A 22138-nucleotide genomic window follows, 5' to 3' on the forward strand; every position below is an offset into this window, starting at 1 on the left:
TTACATAAAAACAGCTTAACTAGCAGAAATTGAGTGATGTTAGAAAAATAACTGAACAGAAAGTCAACTTCTTGGCTTTCACAGAACAAACTTCCAAAGAAAAAGATATGAAAAGACTAAATTAAGACAACACTATTTCCAAATCAGTATTAATCTAGCTGTTTCTGGCAATTACTGCCAAGGAAACAGCAATATTCAGTGACTGCAGCACCACATATTCTTAGTCTTATTCCTCATTACTGGATGATCTTAAAATATCAACATTAACATGTCCCTGTTTCCCTTAAGTATTTAATTTGAAAAAAGGGGTGACAGTGTTACCCTTTTCTTGTAAACCACTAAAAATGTTTAGGTATTTTAATTCTACAAAAAGGGAAAGAATGTCAGAAAATCAAACAGAGAAGTCTAAGTACATCACTGAAGATGCAAGTAAAACAGTCCCTGGAGGTCATAATAGAGACTGAAGGGCTGGCAAGTAGGGAAACAGTCGTGCCTGGAGGATGGACAGACTTCCACATACTGTAACTGAGTAGCAGGTCAGGAAACATGTCAAAACTGAGTGCTTCAAGTAAGAGTTAAGTATGAAAGTATCACAGAGTCATTTAGATTGGAAAAGACCTTTAACATTGAATCCAAATGTTAACCCAGCACTGCCAGGTCTCTAAGCACCACACCTACACATCAGGATAGTCAAGCAGTACCTGCCTTTTATAAACCCATGCTGACTGGGCCTGCTCACCTGGCTGTCCTGTGTGATGGCACTTATCCATACAGTCTTCCATACAAGAACTAATTGACAATATGTGATCTGAATACAGCTTTGAAAAGGCACTAAGCAATACAGATGCTGCTGGCAGGCAGCTAAATGTATGGTACTCTCTGAATTTAAATCCTAAATACCTTTTTTCTTTCAAGACTCATTTCTGGCCACAGTCTGTAAAATTAGATGTGAACAGCCCAATATCCCTGCCATGGACATCAATGGTGGAGAGCAGATATTGAAGACATCCTTTATTTCATCACAACTTATGAACAGAACAAAGCAATATGAATTATTTTAATTTATAAGGGTGTTATCACCAGCAGAATTTTGATAGAAAGAGTATCTATAAAGTACTCTGCACATACATCTCCTTACATGCACATACATCCCTTCTGCCATTCTGGAGACATACAAACTGGCTTTTATGTAATTACCGAGGATTTCAGCTAATTGCAGGATAGTTTCACAACATAAAGCACTGTCTCTACATTACTTCTTGGCTAAACATTCTTCCTATCATACTACATTAGTACAGGAACAGCAATAATGTAGCCATCCTAACTGCCAATGAAGATCTGGTTACACATGTGTATCTAACTACATCTACACATGGGAGCTGTATTACTTTATCCATTTCTGTTTTCTCAACTAATGCACTTGTAACAGATGTAACTGCAGGAGGGGGTTTAGATGCTGAAAGGTTGGGTAAAAGCCAGGAATTGAAGCCTTTCAGTAAACTGCAGCTCTGAAAGCACTGCAGTATCTCATGGGCCAAACAGAAGCGGGATTGTAAGCCTGAGACCTTGCTAGCACTTACAAGTTGCACTTTTACAACTGAAGTATCTTGATGGACATTTACATAAAACCTAGTTTGCTCTCAGGCTAATTGGCAGTCACTTAACAGGAGGAAAGGTTTTTGTCTGGCTAAACCCCAAGGCACAATATTGTCCTAATGTGTAAAGAGCACAAAGTTATTCCAATGGGAAACAGTTTTACTACTTGAAATATTTCAAGAGTCAGTCTTGATCAGTCAGCTGAAAAGTGGACGATTCCCAGAGAACAAGCAAGCACATGAAGTGGCTGCATTTGGGGGTGTTCCTTACCATTTCATCCTAAAAAGTCCAAACTGAACAAAAAAATTCTTAAAAAGGTCCTGCTAAAACTGAGATTTTAGCGCAAACTGGGATCATCATAGCCACGGTATAAGCTACATCCATACAGAATTTGTGGGTAGTTGAATGCAGAGAACAGAGCTAAGCACAACCACAGAAATGACGACTGGAATCCCATCTAAGTCTGATAGATTTTCAAAAGCAACGTTGGACAGAGGTGTAAAGCAGGTGTTCATAGTCACTAGGTTTTCATTACCTGGACTTCAGTGCTGCAGAACTGTCAGGGATACCATCTGACAGCTTCCCATCACAACCCTCCCTCCAGCTTCATGTTGCAGTGAAATACTTCTGTGCACACTATTTTAATCAGATGCTTCCTCTGCATATTTTTAATGCTAAAATAGTTTTTTTCTTTGCATTTTGAAATCTTATTTAATTTCCTGTTCTGATGCTCTAACAGGTAACATCCCGACAATATTTGTATTTTCCTTTAAAGTCTCCAGACCACTGAAGCATCTTCAAGACACTGAACAAATTTATTCTGCTCAGGAAGCAGAAGTTAAAAGACTTTCCATTGATCAGAGAGTTCTTTTTATTAACTACTAAGCAATTATCTGATTCAACACAGCCCTGTTAGAGCAATGCTCTGAACAAAAACCCTTCTGAATACTAGGTAGGCAGACAGACTTAGAAAATTACCCAAGGCTGATAAGCAGAGGTCTCTTAAAGAAAAAAAAAAAACCCTTTACTAATAGCTGCTACACAACTGTGGCATCTCTACTTAAGAGCAATTATGAGGGAAACCACAGCCTTTCTACTAACTCCTCATGATCACAGAATCACAGAATGGTTTGGGTTGGAAAGGACCTTAAGATCATCCAGTTCCAACCCCCCTGCCATGGACAGGGACACCTCACATTAAACCATGTCACCCAAGACTCCGTGATTTTGAGTCCTATTGAAAATACCTCCCAGGGTTTGAAGTGGGTAAATGGTTCAACATGGAATATTATTGCATTTTATAAGAATAAAATATCACCCATCCTTTTAGGATAATTTTGATTAATAATTTCCTTCTGTTGAACTCGGAAGTCAAGTCTTCATTTTAGAAGAACTAAGGATATTTGAAATAATTAGTACAGGATGCTGACAAAGAGAAATGAATCTTTTAGTAACTTCTGGAAAGAATCTTTTATCAATAATATTTTGTGTGTGTTGTTAGGGTTTTTTAAGCAGGTAGCTTAAGAAAAAAAAAAACACTACCACATGTCTTGGCAAATGAGAAGTGAACAGCTATGAAGGGAGGAAAGACTGACAGCCAGAACAAGCTGCTCTTCAGGGAAATTACTTCACTGGGTAATTGTTTTGATTAGCCCCATCAAACAGGTCCCTCTGAATCCTGGACCTACTTCAAAACATCCCTGAAAATTAATCTAAACTCTAAATTTCTTATAAAAGAGAGTGAGTCATAACAGCACTGCAACTGTGTGTAACTGACAGAAATACAGACATGTTCTCCATCTGGAATTCTGGAGCACAGAGCACACGAACTGAACACAAAATGTACACCTGTCTTCATTACATCTTAAAGTTGCCTTTATATAGAAAGCCTCAAATAACTTCTATTACAAAAACAGAAGGGACTAACATTGTATTTGCTGACAGAAAATTCTCTACTTTTAAAGGCACTCTGGGAAATGACTACAACTTGACATGAGAGACCTTCATGTGAAGCTATATGTTACTTCCTATGGATGTGCCCTGGCTTCAGCAGTAGCAGTCATTTTTCTCCTTCTTAGTAGCTGGTGCAGTGCTGTGATTTTGACTTTCAGCCTGGGAACAGCGCTGATAACACCGATGTTTTTAGTTGTTGCTCAGTAATGTTTACCCTGACCAAGGACTTTGTGAGTCTCATGCTCTGCCAGGGAGGAGGGGAAGCCAGGAAAAAGCAGAGACAGGACACCTGACCCAAACTAGCCAAAGGGGTATTCCATACCACAGCATGTCATGCCCACTATATAAACTGGGGGCAGTTACCTGGAAGGGTTAGATCAGTGCTCGGGTCAGGCTGGGTATCGGTCGGCAGGTGGTGAGCGGTTGTATTCGCTCCCCTTGTTATTTCCCTTATCATTATTATTGGTGGTAGCAGTAGTGATTTGTGTTATACCTTAGTTACTGGACTGTTCTTATCTCAACCCATGGGAGTTACATTCTCTCTATTCTCCTCCTCATCCCTCCAGGAGCAGGAGGAGGAACGGGGGGGGGAGTGAGTGAGCAGCTGTGTGGTTCTGAGTTACCGGCTGGGCTTAAACCACGACAGGATGTAAAAATTAACACAACTCTACTGCTCTTCACAGAATTTTATCTAGGGAAAAATGATGTGATCTTTCCACGAAGTTCAATATTTGAAGCTGTTTCGCAGAAGCCTTTCTAGAGGTGTACACAAGTTGAGTTTGTTTCATTCTGTGCTTGCAAAATGTCAGACATTTTTATTAGTCAAAATCACAACTTCAAAACCCTCAGGTGTTGGCTCATTTTAATTTAGCTTGTAAACTAATACTGAGGAGAGAAGAAAAAAATATCCTAGAAGGTATTAATCTCTGAAATGCCAGAAATTGAAAATTAATTCCTCCTAGCTTCCCAAACTATAACTTAAACTACAAGATTGTACTTCCAAGCGCTAGTCACATTTTACAACAATTAATCTAAAGCATTCTTTGGTATGCAAATGAACCAACAGAGAGTCACCTAAGATGGGCACCTTCATTACAGAAGAACTAACAATTTTTGTGGTTATATTTTCCCACCTGCTTTCCTGATGTTTCAATCTCAATACAACCATGGAATTGCACTGCCCCTTTGCAGCCCAGGACACAGGCTGGAAGGACCAGAAGTCATTTACCTGAATGGAACTTCAAAGTAAAGAGTTCATTTGGCCTCCACTGTTGCCCTAATAGAGAGTTGTTTCTTACTAGCAGCACTGGGAGTTACTCAAACATTTTAAGAAAAGCAATGCTTTGCAGGTCCCTGAGGCTTGCCAAGCAACCATCATCTCTACAAAGTGCACCTGAAGTACTGCTGGTCAGGCTCTATAACCCTTAAGCATCCTTTGCAACCTTGCCACTCCATCTACTATGTCAAGGCAATCAAAGAGATTTGATCCAACCCATCAGGATTTGGAGATCCATCACACTGCACTTGATACAATCGAATATATCCACAGGTATATTCACAAATACCAATTCAGGAGTGTACTCGCTCTACCTACAAGGGATATCCTAGCTAATATTTTTTAATATGACAGCAAACATGTAAATGTAAATCTATTTAACTGAGTCATGCAGTGGGCTAGTACTTCCAAAGCACCTGGTACTCAGTGAACTGCACTCCCCACCCAGAGGCTGAGAAGTTTTGAAAGAACTACATCCCCTTTTTAATACCACATTCACAGAGAGCTCCCTATACTTCAAAATTAATTGGTTTCAAAGCTCCTTGAGGGCAGGCATATTGGCTGTTAGGTTTACTATGCTAACTGTGAGATCCTGTGATGAAATACATATGAAGGAAGTTTATTGTAAGTAGCCTGTCATTCATATATTAAACTACTGCTCCTTTCACTTAAAAAAACACCCTGACAAAGATATAACTTCACTGGAGTTAGCACACTTACAATATCAAGTGTATTTTCAAATCAGCTGATGAATATATAATATTCATTATATTATATTAATATTATTATAAATACATAATATTATGAAGGTTATAAATATATTAATATTATTATGTATATATAATATTCATCATACCACATATATATAACTGGCACGGTAACTGTCTTAAGCACAAAAAGTGGAGAAAGAGATACATGTTGTTTACCAAAACTGCTTTCTATTGCATCATTTGTGTTGTCTGACAGTGAAGAAAACCCATTGATTCATCCCTATGACCGATTCTTTGCCATTCTTACACAATTGCAGACAAAATTTTGTCTTAATCTTTGAGCTCAAATCAAAGCACCTCATGGTTATTTTGAAGGGCACATTCTGACTCATATTTCAGATAAAAAAAATAGGATTCTTGCTTATTTTACCCGATTTCAACCACTTATGAACAGAAGTGATCCACAGTAAGGAAGAATGTCACAAAATGCCCAGTGCTGGCCTCTCTCTGTTTCCATTCCTAGTCCATAACAGCATTTGCTCTCTCCTGTGGTCCAGGCCATACTGAACCTCCCCATAATGGCACCTAAAAATCCCATTCCAAAGAATTACAGTTCATATTGGGGAACTGCATTCTAAACCTGCAACCAGGGTTTTGTACAAAAGCCTGAAAGCAATGGGCACAACTGATCTTAGAGGTTTCAATTAATTTAGTATAAAATGGCTATCCACTGTAACTGAGTTAAAGGAAACAAGGAACAGCATACACAAGGAAGGAGTCTCTACTACCCAAAAGCTTCTGAAAACTAAGTAAAATCACACGGAAGCTGCTCTTTCTTGTATAAAGAGTCTTCAAATTTTTGCCTAATTTTTAATAGTAACTTTATGTGAAGTATGGTCAGTCATCTTAGTAGCCACTGTTCCCCAATACCTGACAAAAATGCCCTTTACAGGCATGAGGGCACACAAAACTGATGACTATATAAACAGCTTTTTAAGACAGATCAGAAAGACAGCTTGCCAAAAAGAGTGTACACCACTGTCGTGGTTTAAGCCCCGGCTGTAAATTAGAACCACGCAATCTACTTCCCCCCCCACTCCCCAGAGGGATGGGGAGGAGAATCGAAAGAATGTAACTCCCACGGGTTGAGATAAAAACAGTCCAGTAACTAAGGTATAACACAAATCACTACTGCTACCATCAATAATACTAATGATAAGAGAAATAACAAGGGAAGAGAATATGATACTGCTCGCCGGAGAAGAGAGCCCGACCGAAAAGAGGACGTGCCCTTCCGGGTAGCTCCCAGTTACATCCCCCGGCATGACGTGCTGTGGTATGGAATACCTCTTTGGCTAGTTTGGGTCAGGTGTCCTGTCCCCGCTTCCTCCCGGCCCCTCCTCCTCCCTGGCAGAGCATGAGACTCACAAAGTCCTTGGTCAGTCTAAACATCAGTGTTATCAGCTTTGTTCCGAGGCCAAAAGTCAAAAACACAGTGCTGCAACAGCTACTAAAAAGGAGAAAAACTGACTGCCACTGCTGAACCCAGGACAACCACACAGCACTAGTACATATTCAGTAAATTTTAAACACCATCTGCCTTCAAATAAGTTGGATTTAAGTAAAGTTGTGCAGCATAGGATGCCTGTTCCAATAAAAACTTCAGCTAAAACCAGCAGTGAACACACCACTTGAGATCAAAGGTTAGCTATACTTCTAGATGATAGAGCACAAGTCTAGAACCAAAGACAGGGACTGGGGAGGGGTCAACCAAGCAATACCAACCAAGCAAAGTAGGAGATCAAGAGATATTTATCGATTTTTTCTTTCCCCCTAGCAACTAAAATGGTTTTACTTTAATGATACTCGAGATTCTCATGTTTGACTATTCAGCTTATCTGCATGGGTAGCTATAACCATCGCTTTATCAAGTTACATCAGGCAAAACTGCATCTTTCTCTAATGACCCTAGGAAAGCATAGCCACAACCTTTTCATTGCCAGAAAAAACTCTTTGGAACTCCTCATTATTAGCAATGATTGCTTTTAATACATAACTAACCACTTCCAGTCCAACTCAACCTTCTCCAACACTGCAGTTAGGCATCGTATAGCCTGGAAGACCCTTGGGCAGGTCTGACCAGGCCACAGGGGCTGGAAAATTCAACTGCAGTCACAGGAACATGTACAGGTTCTCCTCAAGCTTATTTAATCACTTTTTTGTACAGGAGGAACACATTTATAAGTGTTTCCCAGCATTCCTTGCAGCTGAAGAATACACATTTGCACGTAATTAAGACCTACTCACTTAAAAAAATAAGCCAGGAATGAATTTTAATGGCATACACATTTCAAAAGCAACAAGAGGCTGTGAGTAACACTTGGGATCCCCTGTATTCATTTGCATGCAAACATGGTAAAAAAACCTTGTCACCTAGAAAAGAAGAACAGATGGGAACCACATCCAGATTAAGTGATTTCAAGGAATACTGGCACAAAGCTAAGAACTAAGCACAGACCTTGCACGTCCCAAGTGCAGATCTTTTCCACAAAATCATTTATTCTCTGTCAACAGAAAGCTCTGTATGAGCCAAAACCAAAAAAAACCTTAGAAGATAAATGAGGTTTCAACCTGCAACTCAGGTCCTGGATGACAAATACAAGTCATTCTTTTATGTCTTAAATTAAAATATGGATTACAGTTAAGGATTTCCATTCTTCCTCTTTTCAGTTTATTTCAAGCTAAGTCAATCTCTTTGGAAGACCTACTAGAACAATTACTTCATTATAGACATAGCCAACTAAAGTGTTACTGCAGTAAATGTTGCTGAATCACACCTGAACAACTTCTCTCTGGAACATTTTCTACCCTGAGCTGATGCTTTACCAGAACTTCCTGAAGTTTTGGAGAGTTTAGTATCTCAGCTTAAATTAAAATTTCCACAGTATCCTTCCTATAACCGGATTAACCTCATTCAGTAAGCTCAGGCTACCTAGATTTGCCATCCACTTTTGTGGTAAAAAACCATCAAAGCACAACCCACAGAGAAGTCTTCCCTCCTAGTCATCTCCTACATAAGGCCAGATGAGTAGATGGCTGACAGACAGAAACATGCTGTGTGCACAAGCAGAGTTTACAAATGGAAATACCTCAGCTACTCCAGCTGATTAACAATGTGGTAGATTAGCAAATTTGACCTTGAGACTACTTAACAGGCATTTTTTCATTTCTAGTATCTTATTCATCTACCGCAGACTCTGTCAATCTGCTTCTACCACTATCACTCCCACTTACTCTTTTCTGTAAAATAGTCTCATTGATTTCAGTGAGACTATCTGCAGAATAAAATACTACTCAAAGAAGAAGGTCAAAACATACCTGAACATGGAAAGGTTCTTCTATCTGTCAGTACATTTTAAAACAATTTCTTCATGAGGAACGTAAGCTTTGGGAGTTATGTTCACCACAGGCACATTAACCGCCAGGTAACAAATCATTCCCTGCTATTCATTACTAGACAAGTCTACTGCCAGCAACAGAAATACAATGCCACAAAATACTAGGCCATTAGAGAAAAAGGCCAGCTCTTTAAAGCACTTCAAATTCAACTAATGCTTCCACAAAAGTCTTTTTGAAAGGTATCTTTTCCATTAAATACATTTCAACTCCAGAAAACAAAAACCTCATCTAGGGAAAGAAATCTCTAGATCAATGTTAACCGCTTTTTTCCTGCTATTATTCTGCCTTTTTCTTCCACGTATTTGCAGGCAGTCTTGCAATTCTTTGCCCACATAGTCTTACTACAGGGCTTCTTTAGTTATCCTTCTGGTACTTTTCAATGCGCACACAGCATGCACCCAAGGCAGTAACAGCATGTTTAGGTGAAACAGTTTCCTCTGTTCACATACTGATGTGTGTTTGCACACATTTTATTTATGTCACCAATGTTCTGCACATTTAATCACAGCCTTGATTCTCTATACAAAGGTGTAACAGGGTGTCGTGGTTTAAGCCAGTAGGCAAGTCAGCCACGCAGTTTCTACTCCACCCCCACCCCCCAGAGGGATGGGGAGGAGAATCCAAAGAATGTAACTTCCATGGGTTGAGATAAAAACAGTCCAGTAACTAAGGTATAACACAAATCACTACTGCTACCACCAATAATAATGATAAGGGAAATAACAAGGGAAGAGAATACGATACCGCCCGCTGAAAATGAGCCCGACAGAGAAGAGGACGTGCACTTCTGGGAAACTCCCAGTTACAACCCTGGACATGACGTGCTGTGGTATGGAATACCTCTTTGGCTAGTTTGGGTCAGGTGTCCTGTCCCTGCTTCCTCCCGGCTTCCCCTCCTCCCTGGCAGAGCATGAGACTCACAAAGTCCTTGGTCAGGGTAAACATTCTGACCAGCAACTGAAAACGTCGGCTTTATCAGTATTATTCCCAGGCCGAAAGTCAAAACCACAGCGCTGCACCAGCTACTAAGAAGGAGAAAAAGTGACTGCTGCTGCTGAACCCAGGACACAGGGAAAGCAATAGGATACATACAGTTTGAAAGATGAATTACACATTTGCACTCACTTAAGCACTCCCCTATCTTAAGATAATTTCATTTTGAACTGATAAGGAAATGCTGAACAATTGGTGTGGTTTGATAGCAGAACTTGAATGATTTTACACTGTGCATCTATGGCCCCATAAAGTCTTCCTGAAGTTTTTACAACATTTATTTGAATATTTACCATTCAGCAACAGAACACTATTTACAACTTTCCCACCTGACTTAGTGCTTGCTGCTTTATTTTGGGTACTATATTGCTGGTAGGTTTTATTTGCATAAAGGCGCTTCACCAAAGAAGTAAAGATGTATTTCAACTGCAACAGCCTGGAGAAGGGATCATTCTTCTCTTTCCTCTACCTTGTTCCCACTTAAGAAAAAAAAAAAAAATCTGATATTGAGTTGCTTGAAAACAGAAGCAAATAAAAAAAGATCACTGGCAAGAAACAAGCCTTGAAAGAAGTACTTCAGGTAAACACACTTAAGGCTTACCTTTTAGACTGAAGGTTAAATTAGTATGCTTAAATCTAGTGGAATAAATTAGTAGATATCTAAAACGGTTCTTGAACTTTGGTGACAGTCATCTACAACTAGGATGCTGATAATTATCTATGTGACACTGTTCTGATCCATTGCATCTTTATACCTTTTTACTAGCCTCAAGAATAAGGCAGCCAACAGACTTGCATCATCCTGCAGGGGCAGAACATGTTCAAAACTGATTTAGAAAGTTCCATTACTTATGACTTGGACTGAAATGAGCCCTCTATTAATAATACAAATTAAATCCGTTCTAAGTTCAAGTACTTTAAAGGTTTGTAGGGTTGGGGTTTTTTTTTATGTTTCTCTACACTTATCTATTTTACTGCACACAGCTTGACCTAGTATTTCAAATAGCAGGGAAAACAAGCTTAAACTGACTGGCACTTACTGAATAACCCAAACATGGAAAATTTTAAACCTTCAGATAAAAGGAAATCCCCAAGTCTACTGGCTGTCACCCACAAGCAGTACCAACTACATGCAAGAGGAGGCTGAGCTAATACCTTTTTAGCATTACTGTAAGCAAGAGCAACATTAAATGATCCTAAATCTTCTCTACATGGCACCCATGGCTTTGTCACACCAGCAGGTATGAGTGAAGGAAAAAGGAAGCCACCTCTATCTTCCTCTCCTCCTCACCTGTTCTCAGCACAACAGTCATCTCTGAAGACTGATAGTCTCTCTATAAATTCAGGTAAATAAATGACTTAAAGACATACATAATTTACAGAAATGCTCTTCTTATAGCGGATATTACTGAGTCTAAGAATATTCATTCAAACACAGGCTGCAAAGAACCACCCTCCTTGATTAATCTGGTCCATAGTTACCTTTATATTATTTATTATTGTTTATATACATCATTACAAACTTTGGACACAGATTCTGGCCTTGTCTCTGCAGCTGGATGAGCTTGCCCTTATGTGTCATGGTCTCCCTTCCAAAGGCTGGTGTTATCTTTTGAAAGAATTTCTTTTCCAGGATCACTTCTGCTTACCAATAGGCTGGTACAACTGATTCTTCCCAACATCAGTCATATCCACCACAGAGAGAAGTATGAGAAAATGTAAACCTACTATGCAATAATACTACCAAGAATAGCATTATTCTTGCATTTAAACATGCAAGCAACTACATTTTGACATAAGACCACTTTTTCTCTTGTTATTACATCATTTGCCACAGACAAGACAGCTCCTTTCTGAGAGAAGCAATGAGGAGTTCCCCAAGTGCAGCTCCCCAGTCACCTTTACCTTCTTTCAATATCAACAGGTATAAAACTCTGAGGAAGCCGAATCTCTACAGAAGATAGAAAGGGAGAGTTCATTTTAGCTGCATTACTCCTTCATACTTTGGAAATGATTAATGGATTTGCTGGAACTGTTTACAGAAATGCTTAATTGTAAGCAAATATTAAAGTACCTTAAGGAAGTGTGAAAATCAAGCTGAAGCAGAAATCCAAACATTAATCCTGTAGTAAGGCCAGAAACAATGCTATGGAATTCAGTGGGCTTAATTTTAATGCAGTGATTTCTAAAACATGAAAGACACCACCAGTGAAAAGGATTTAGCACATCACTGTCCTAAAATGGTAGCATTCTTAATTAGCTGTAGCAGGGGTGGGAGGGAGCAGAATGGACTTGAACAGAGTACAAAGCAATGGAGAACCCACTCTCCAAGAGCACTCAGAGGATCACATGCTGAACAGTCCCAAGCAGCAGCTAAAGATAGTCCAAAGCTGCTTGGAGGCAAACCACAAGCAAATCACAGATTATTATACTAGTCACTGCTCCATGCATTAGGGCATCAGGAGCATAAGACTGCTGACACAGAAATCTTCCTCCTCCCGCTCATAAACAATGACATAACCCTAAATAAAAGAGCACTGATAGTCTTGGTAATATCAATTACATGTGAAAATTAGATCTTTGCAACTGTTTTTCCTATGTAATGCATTATCAAAACTGGCTCTGTTCATTGCCTTCATCTGGTGACACAATTATCATCTGGTGATAATGTAATTATACTAATTGAGGCATAAAAAGATTAATCAATCTTACAAGCACAAGGTTGGTGCTCTGCTTTGTTACTGAACGTATTTGGGAGATGCCACATGAGCTCTTGACTTTGAGCATGAGTGTTATTGCTCTTGCAGAACGCATTATTTGCTATCAGGCATGTACTTAAGGATACAGTATTTGAGACTGTGATCGTCATGTAATACAAGAAAAAAAAAGATAGCCAAATGTATTTTTAATATTTAGATGAAATAATAAAGTGCCCATGGAATTAAGCAGAGAGATCTACAGTGAAAAATCAAGAAAACATATCCAGAGTCACTCAACAACTGATAATCATTAAAGATTACTAGAGTCATACCTAAAGCCAAGAAGAACCTGTTGCTCTTTTGCACTAGAGGGATGCGTTTTCACTTCAAAGCTCAACAAGGACAGTGATAAAAAACAACAACAATATTACCAGCTGATAAATAGATGGTGGTAGGTACAACTAAGAAAGGTAACAGTGAAATATGGCACACTGCAGCAGACTGCTGGAGGTGCACTCCCAGCTGCTGGGGCTTCTACCCAAAGACCTGCAGTTTCATCATTTGGTAGAGAAGTACAATGGTATTCACAAGGTCAGTAGGAGGCTCCAAGGCAGCCCTGAGCAATCTGAGGTGATACAGCATTCACATACTCGAGCTCCGCTCTGCCACTTTACTGTCCTTCAGCATCTGGAAGACTGAAACGCTGGTGGATATTCTGTTCTCATGCAATATTTATGTCCTCGTTTACTTCTTCTCAACAGCTCAGAAGCAAACAGACCTTGGCATTTCCCCTCTCCTCTACTTAAGCTGTTTAACACTTCTGTTTAACCCCTTCTTTGCACCGTCCCCAGAAATAATATACCCTTGAGATGAATTCTATGCACTTTTCCGTTTCCTTCAAGTTATGTATTTCAGGAGTGGCATATTGCATTCTCTAGCCTTTTCACAAGTAATTCCTAACTTCATAGTATTCTTCTGCACGCTACCTAACCATTAGCCTGACACTTTAAGAATTACCCCCAAATCACTCCAAAATCTCTTTCACAAGCAGTAATAGCTAATTAAAAACCCAACAAGACATACAGATAGTTCCCTCAACACATCTCTTTGTATCTATCAATACTGAGTTTCATCAGTATTTCATTGTTCATTCATGATATTTTCTGCAACTCTCTGCAGTCACAGCATCAGTATCTTTTCAACACTTTGGAATAACTCAAACTCCTTCCTCCCTAATTCAATACTTTCTCCAGATCAGTTACAAACATAGTGAAAGCTACAAGTTTTAGTCACACTGCTAGTATTGAAATTTGATCAATAATACCTGTAACTGCCAGAGGGTTTTTAATCTGTTTATTTATAATGGCTATCTAGATGACATTCATTTACAAATGCTTATTCTGTAATAACAGCTTGGATACTCCAGGAGCCTTAACTGAAAGGCTTTTTCAAGGTACTAGAATCACAAACACCATATCAAGATCATTGTTATAAATCTGCTCCTTCAAAGAGCTCTAAGAACAACAATACTTCTTCCTCTACAAAGACATGCTGAGTTTTTCTTACTGAAATCATATTCATTCATAACTAAGCAATGTTAGAATTTTCCCGTTTTATAAAAATAGGCCTTGGCTTAATATAAAGCGCCAAAAGTGGCACCTCTGAAGGAGGACTCAATCACTTCTATCACTGGAATTACCACGATGGAAGCACAGAATGACTCTCCTATTTGAATAACAAAAGTAAATAGAGCTGGTTCCTTGAAATAAAGTGAAACTTCTTAGAAAATAGCATAATGAAGAAAGTTCTTAGTGCAGTACATCTGGATTTCGTAACGCACTGATAAAGCACTTGGTCCTGCAATGCAGCCTGTCCAGGGGTTGCTAAAGTAAAGCGATGAAGCATTCTGCAAGGTTCAGGTCATAGCCTCAGCTTTTACAGTATCACATCGAGCCTGCTTTGGGCTGTTCAGTAATACTCCCCCCACAACCCTTGCATCTACTGTGATGCACACAGCTCCTTGTCTTTCAAACCTTAGATCATATTCTCCTTATACAGGAAAATTTTACTCAAGTCATTCACTATAACATGATACACTCCAGATCAAGCTGCAGATAAACCTGAATGACAACTGTCCCATGAGCTTTTCCTAGTTAGACATGAATATTCCTAGCATTTGCCACACGTGAAATTCGTCACTGCTGGTGTTACCATGTACCACAGAAACAATATAGTCTCCCTCTTGAAAAAGCTACTGCATAGCTTCTCTGGTTACCATTTATGCATAATACCATTATGTATTATACTATAACCTTCAGGAACTGAATAGCTTAGAACCTGCACTAATGCATCACACTATTTCCTTTAATCAACGCTTATTGCCTAAAGGAACAGAAGCATGGTTTCTTGTTATGACAGATATGATTTTAAAAGGCTTGAGAGCTTGCACCATTTTTCTTGTTAAAAAAAAAAAAAAAAAGAGAAAAAAAAAAAAAGAGAAAAAAAGAGAAAAAAAGAGAAAAAAAGTTCCAGCCGTTTACTCTAAATAACTGCCCAAGAGCAGCTGCTAAAATAAGATCTGAGTACACTTAATTGTGCTCAGGACACTGGTAGGAGGAACAACAATAGTATGAAGAAAGTAACACACAGCTCAGATCAATCATTACTTAATTTACAGAGCTTGGTGTTCTCCACATACCATGGGCTGAGTAACAAGCGACTTCATTAAGCTAAAATGGATGTTTAGTAAAGCCACTATTTACAGAGCAGACGCAGCCTGGTGCTCCCGGCATGTGCACATGGGTTGATTTTTAGATGACACTTCTATTCTTCCACTTCTGTTCCTTCTCAAGCATATCACATCCAAAAAGGGTAAAGTAGTAACTTCTCTAGGGCATCTCTTCCAATTTCTATCATGACAAAAACATCTAAATCCTTTTTTCAACAACTCTTCATAATAGTTCAGTCCTTAAAGAAAGAGAATCAATACCTTTACTCCTCCAGTAATTAAGAACCCTATTTTCAGCTGTAATATTTCTTATCCTATTTGTAGCTGGTTGTTTTTAACCAGCAGCTGAAATATAGAGCATCACAACAAGGGTGATTTATAAGTGATGTATTTCTTCCTGGTTAATCAAAGTTCAATTTGATGCTTCTTGAAAAGTCTTAAAGACACAACTGCCTTTACCTTCTGCTTTTGATCTCCCTGCAGAAGAGTGACCACTACCAGATTCTTTACAGCTTGATGACTGCTCTCTGCTCATGTTTTTCCAACACACTGTATACAAAGAGACGTAACTTCAATTCCACCATTCCTCCCATGGTGCAAACAGCTCTACCTGCCAGGAATGTTCTAACCAGGCTCTGTAGGTCCAACTCACACACCATAAACACATGTACCAACAGCAGCATGTATTAACCGATCTGCTTTCAATTCCCGCTATTCTCTTTCTCCTCCAAGTTCCAATTGACTTTGATTCCATTCAAAAAAACCCTAAACCAAACAGGTTTTCCAGCAGGAATAGGTACATCTTACGAAAAAAAAAACCAAAAAAACCCCCAAAAAAACCACAAACCAAAAAACCCAACAACCCAAAACAAGACAAGAACCACCTCAAAAGCAAAAAGAAAGCCTGAGCTGATTCATTGCTCAGCATTCACTTTTCCCATTCTTGCAAAACCTGCACAAACCAAACAGTTCCCTGTTTTAGAAATCCGCAATTTAAAAACTAGTCGCAGTCCTAAAGCACCAATATCACCTTCCTCCTGTCTCCCATTGGGAAAAACATCAGTAGTTTCTTGAAACACATCAACTTCCACAATACTTTTGAGTTTCCAAACCCCTGTGGTAGTGCTTGGCCTCTAGGCCTTTCACTTTCTAGTTCCGGGGATTTTCTGTCAGCACTGGCACACACAGCTTATTCAGCATCCTCCCACCACCTTGTCCATTGTCTAAGCACAGACTCAGCATCTGGAGTCACCACAAAGCCCTTGGCCAACTGTAATCACTCACTGTTGGTCAACATTCACGCTGGATGCAGCATGTCTACTCTCTTGATCACCATCACTGGGAAATGAAAGTTAGAGGTTTACCTCAAAACCAAGCTAAATCTTTAAAGGACAGTACCCTATTTCATCTGTCTCCTATAAGAGAGGAAAAATGCAACAGGCTCAAAGTTATGTCATTAGTAACTTCCCCAGCCAGATGAAACCCTAGTGCCTTGAGCATATTACAACCAAAAAACGTTCAAGGAAATACAAGCATAACGGTATGGAACGGTATTCAGCCCAAGTAATTCTCTCTTAAAAATCAATTGCATTAGTGGGTCCATAAGGCAGCTGCTTTTAATTTGACAAACTACCACATATAGTTTCCCTGGTGTTTCATCTAGGAACAATATTAAGTGCCTGGAGCAACCAAAACATTTGGAGAATTTAGCTACAGAAAGAGCAAACCTAAGCATGTGGGAGATCCAGGCTGCCCAGGGATTCTGCTGCAGCCATGTCTTTGGCTTTTCTGTCATGCTCCTCCCACAACTGCCATGTCTCCACATTCCTTCACCAGCTGGTTCCCAGATCAGTGACAGAAACCAGGATGACAGCCTCCAGCTAGCCTGGGCTCTCCCTGCATCTGTCAGAGGTTCAACCAAGGGCAGCATCCAGCCAGAAAAAAATGATGGGAAAATCTCTAAACATTGGACAATTTAAAATAAACCTTATTCTAGGCCTTTATTCAGTTCCAGTCAACTGTAAAGCCTCTTATAGAAAGAGAGAATAGAAGTGCTCCCCCCAGAAAAGCTCCTGTGTTGGGCGTAATCAGCAGTGCCTGGACAATGGGAGGTTGTTGGGGTTGGTGGAGGGGCAACCAGAAATGCCCCATGCTGCTCACTGCCACTTCCAGCTGCCTCAGTAACAGCCCAAAGCCTTAGCCAAGAAGACCATATGTGGGAAGGGGGGTGTGACTCCATACACTACAGAAAGTACAGCTGGAGTACAAATGCTGAGTGATAGCACCACAGTTGTATGAGTCTCCCGAAAAGGGTCTACTATCAATTCAATCCTGAATTCTGCTAGTACATAAACTAAACCCCACAAAACCAGCTTTTGCTATGTCCTGCTCCTCTTAGTAAAAAAGTAACCAACATAATTCAGAAAAGTGTCTGGAGTCACTGGAGAATAAAGCACTGTAAAATTAATGCTGAAGTAATCCAGTCAAGGAGTAAACCATATCCCAGGAATTACATTATCAAACACTAGTGAGTTAATTGTAACTATTTGAAATCCAACTTCATTTACTACACACTGCAGATTTTAACATGAATAAGCTTCAGTTCCAAATATCAAATGTATCTTTGAGACACATTTGGAAAGATTCACAATGCATTTAATTCTCTACCAGTCAGTTCTTGAAAACTGAAGATAATGTTGTATGCCAATCATTTATTTGAATAAAGGTTTAGTCATTGTAGACAAAGCCCACCTATCTGACTGGCAAACTATCTTCCCTCCAGGCTGATCTGAAAGGGAATACTTCTGTGAGCTGGGGTATGATATTACAATCGCCATCTACTTTGGGGCTCACCCTCTTTGGCTGTCTCTCCCTTCTGAACACTTCAGAACTATCAAGCTGGACTGTAAAAGCCATCTTCATATAACAGAACCAGACAGTGAAAAGATGAATGATAGCTTTCTTCCCACAGCAGGTCTATGTTAACAGCCATCAGACTCTGGCCTCTCAGACACAGCCTTGATCCAACAGCAGAACTGTCACTCAGTTTCTTTAAATCCAGAAAGCTGAGTATCAGAGAGTAGCATATTAATGGCAAAACAAAAGATCTGTGCCACAGCTAAGAGTCCAGAAGCTTTAAATTCTAGCTTCTCCAAGTACAATGCTCAACATGTTACACTATAATCAACTGTCTTATCTGCTTACAAATGTTTCACAAGTATTTTTGCAACTACTCTCTAATCCAAGAAAAAAAGATGTTCTGTACATACAGAAACTCTGCTTGATATCTTTGAATCCACAAGCATAATGGACATGCCATCTGTATCAGTGAAGCTTCACGTACCAGATCTGCATATTCAGCTGAACGGTTTCTCTGTTTTAAAGGCTGTTACCAGATGCTGCAAATATACTTGCAAGGAAATAAACTCAAATTAACAATAAGGGTGCTCAGTAAAAACACCAACTAAGTATCTCCCCTAAGGAGTCTGCTCTAGAGCTCAGACCTGCCTTGAGTGCTGCAGGGAAGTAAGAACCAAAAGCAAGATGAGATCTCATAAGAACAGACCCTAGTGACTGGGGTCTGTGCACATGGATAAGGCCACACCATCACTAGCAGCCTACAGAGAAAATATCAGATTTGACCAAGGGACAGTTTTGTTTTACTTAATTCTGATCCCCAGACCAGAGACCCTCAACACATGATGAGAATAACAAATAGTTCAGAGAACAGGGTGAGAACTAAGCTGTTTCTGGCATGCCCTGACTTCATCTTCTCCCTGGGGGCCAACTGTCAGACACAGCGAGCTGAAAGTACAGGGCAATGTACATCCCAGGGGACTCTACATCTCCAGCTACACATCTGTGGCGTGGCTTGAGCAGGTCACTTGTTCCCCTGATGCAGACAAAGATCATTTTTTTCTGAGAGTAGCATCTGTGCTCCTAATAGTGACTCACACCTGATACCGCTCTTGCTAGTCCCACCATGCTTTCTTGTCCTCTTCTTTCTTCCAAAACACATTATCCTGTATCCATGTTGCATTTCTGTCTTGTGTATGCTTTCCTTTGAGGAGGTGTTATGCGTGTAAGTTGCTTAGCAAAGCAACTCTTTGAAACATATACCTTAAAAGAGTATAGGAGTTCAGAGTAACACTAGAGCATAACACACCCGTAATATTCCTAATTCAATCTCACCAATCACTTTGTAGTCTTGCAAAACATCGGAGCTACAACCTACTTCTAGATACGTCCAGAATCCTAAAATCCTTACTGGATGTTCCATCAAGTAAGAGACACAGGAAACAAATGGGAATCTTTCCCTGATAATACCATACATTTGTTCCAAAGGGCTGATTTCAGTTCAGTAGCTCCACAGTTCAGCTGCTTCCATGGAATACTTATCTGAATCAAGGACATTAAGCATTCTATAATATTGAACAAAAGCAAGTTGAAACACAGTGAATACCCCAAATTTTGCTTACCTAATTTGCTGCTTTAGCGAAGAAAGTTACTGAAACAGGTCAGCATACCGCCTAGGTCGAGAGAGGTCCTCCTTCCCCTCTACTCTGCCCTGGTGAGACCGCATCTGGAATATTGTGTCCAGTTCTGGGCCCCTCAGTTCAAGAAGGACAGGGACCTGCTGGAGAGAGTCCAGCGCAGGGCGACAAAGATGATTAAGGGAGTGGAGCATCTCCCTTATGAGGAAAGGCTGAGGGAGCTGGGTCTCTATAGTTTGGAGAAGAGGAGACTGCGGGGGGACTTTATTAGTGTATATAAATATATAAAGGGGGAGTGTCACGAGGATGGAGCCAGGCTCTTCTCAATGGCAAACAATGATAGGACAAGGGGTAATGGGTACAAACTGGAACACAAGAGGTTCCACTTAAACTTGAGAAGAAACTTCTTCTCAGTGAGGGTGACAGAACACTGGAACAGGCTGCCCAGGGAGGTTGTGGAGTCTCCTTCTCTGGAGACATTCAAAACCCGCCTGGACATATTCCTGTGTGACCTTATCTAGGTGTTCCTGCTCTGGCAGGGGGTTTGGACTAGATGATCTTTTGAGGTCCCTTCCAATCTCTAACATACTGTGATACTGTGATACAAAATTATCATAGATAAAAACCAAATAAAAAAAGCCATACTGTGAGCTACATGTGCTACAGATACGGACTTCTATAAAGATAAGGTAGAAATTCATGGACCTGTCACAGGCAAGCATCCTGTCATTTACTCTGGAGTAAGCTCTGTAGGCTTCAGCCCCTTGCTATAGTGCTACAATATGTTGACAACAGGATAATGCAAAACCCACTAACACTCTTACTGTGTGTTAAAGATGCTCTCTCCTCTGAGCTTAATTTGTGTATGCTTCACATATGGCAGATCTTTCTTTGTAATGACAAACTGGGAAAGATTTCCTATACTGAGTAAAGTAGCTTGGACAAAAAAAGGTAGTATTTGGTGCTATTATGTGTACACATGCACACACACAGAGTCAGGCCACAGGATACACACTCATGGGCTAACTTCTCAGGGGAACTAGATGAGCAATCCAGGGGAGAGACATACAATCTTTAGGAAGGGAGATTTATCTGCAAAAACATGCCTTGATGCTCTTACACCTTAAACGCTCCTTGGAGAGAACAAGTCAGGAGTCAAAATTCCATATGCTATTTTCAGTAAATGTACAGCTAAATCAACAGCTGCTTTTGTTCTATCCCATCTCTGTGTGTTACTATGTCTTTACAGAGCCTTTGCGAAATGAAGAATCACCTCTGAAGAGAGCTCAAGGCCAGACTTTCTAACACAGGGACTAGACTTCAGGCTAGACCTACTATAGCTATCAAATGGGATTTACCTAGGGTTTACCTCCTAGCTTGGTATTTTTAAGTTACTTCCACCATTTTTAGTACGCACATTTTATATTTGTCTAAAACACAATATATAATTATATACACATAAGTTTGGAGCAATGCCTCCTACAAAGAAACTACTCATGCCAAGCACACAGATAGATCTCCATCCTTTAGTATGGATACAGTCACAGAAACATAACCATATGAGGGATTTATGTTATTACAAATGGCATTACTTTTATTAATGTAATTGCACTGCCATAGCTGCAATTTTCACCTGAAACCACATCAGGCTTTGGTTTTGATCATAGAATCATAGAATAGTTAGGACTGGAAAGGACCTTAAGATCATCCAGTTACAACCCCCCCGTCATGGGCAGGGACACCTCACACTAAACCATGACACCCAAGGCTTTGTCCAACCTGACCTTGAACATCGCCAAGGATGGAGCATTCACAACCCCCCTGGCCAACCCATTCCAGTGCCTCACCACCCTCACAGTAAAGAATTTCTTCCTTAGATCCAATCTAAACTTCCCCTGTTTAAGTTTGAACCCGTTACCCCTTGTCCTGTCACTACAGTCCCTAATGAAGAGTCCCTCCCCAGCATCCTTGTAGGCCTCCTTCAGATACTGGAAGGCTGCTATGAGGTCTCCACGCAGCCTTCTCTTCTCCAGGCTGAACAGCTCCAACTTTCTCAGCCTGTCTCCATACGGGAGGTGCTCCAGTCCCCTGATCATCCTCGTGGCCCTCCTCTGGACTTGTTCCAACAGTTCCATGTCCTTTTTATGTTGAGGACACCACAACTGCACACAATGCTCCAAGTGAGGTCTCAGGAGAGCAGAGTAGAGGGGCAGGATCACTTTCTTCGACCT

Source organism: Psittacula echo (assembly GCF_963264785.1).
Source record: "Psittacula echo genome assembly, chromosome: 7".
Lineage (NCBI taxonomy): Eukaryota > Metazoa > Chordata > Aves > Psittaciformes > Psittacidae > Psittacula > Psittacula echo.